The sequence below is a fragment of the Propithecus coquereli genome, unplaced genomic scaffold (assembly GCF_000956105.1).
Source record: "Propithecus coquereli isolate 6110/MARCELLA unplaced genomic scaffold, Pcoq_1.0 Scaffold1182, whole genome shotgun sequence".
NCBI classification, from domain to species: domain Eukaryota; kingdom Metazoa; phylum Chordata; class Mammalia; order Primates; family Indriidae; genus Propithecus; species Propithecus coquereli.
Window position 1 is genome coordinate 28,544 of NW_012135881.1, and position 706 is coordinate 29,249.

Below are 706 nucleotides of genomic sequence, written 5' to 3' on the forward strand. Positions count from 1 at the left end.
ACTTGAACTTCCTATGACTATCTGGGAAACAATCCACCACCATACACAAAGATCATCCAGCACCAGCTTGAACTGTGTCAATCACAGGTGAACAGGACAAAACAGAACAGCTGCACTACAGGCTTTTAGTACACATGCCCCTCCCCTGCTACATCAACATTTCAGAATAGGGAAAAAAGCACCATCTAGGGACCTCTCCTTCTTCTACTTAAGCAGGAGAGTTCCCAGCAAAGGAGATCAGGTACCATGCAAAGCTATAAGCCCTGAGCCAAGAAATTCAGATGAGAAGAAACAAGCAATAGAACCTTGGCAACATGAAAAAATAAAACTGTTCAATATCCCTAAGAAATCATGATGGAGCTACAGTAGTTGACTCTAACCACATGAAAATTGCTGAAATGACAGAAATGAAATTCAAAATATGGATGGCAAATAAGATGAATGGAATTGAAAATTGAAAACCAACTAAAAGAAGCCAAAAACATATTTTAGGAAATCAAAGAAAAAGTCACTAAAGAGCTAGACAACATAAGAAAGGATATAACAGAACTTAAAGAAATTAAAGCGTCATTTAGGGAATTTCAAAACACAGCAGCAAGCTTCAACAGACTAAGCCAAAAAGGAAATAATCTCAGAACTTGTAGACAAGCCTCTCCAGTTAAGCCAGTCATTCAAAGAGGCAGGGAAGAGAATAAAGAAGACTGAG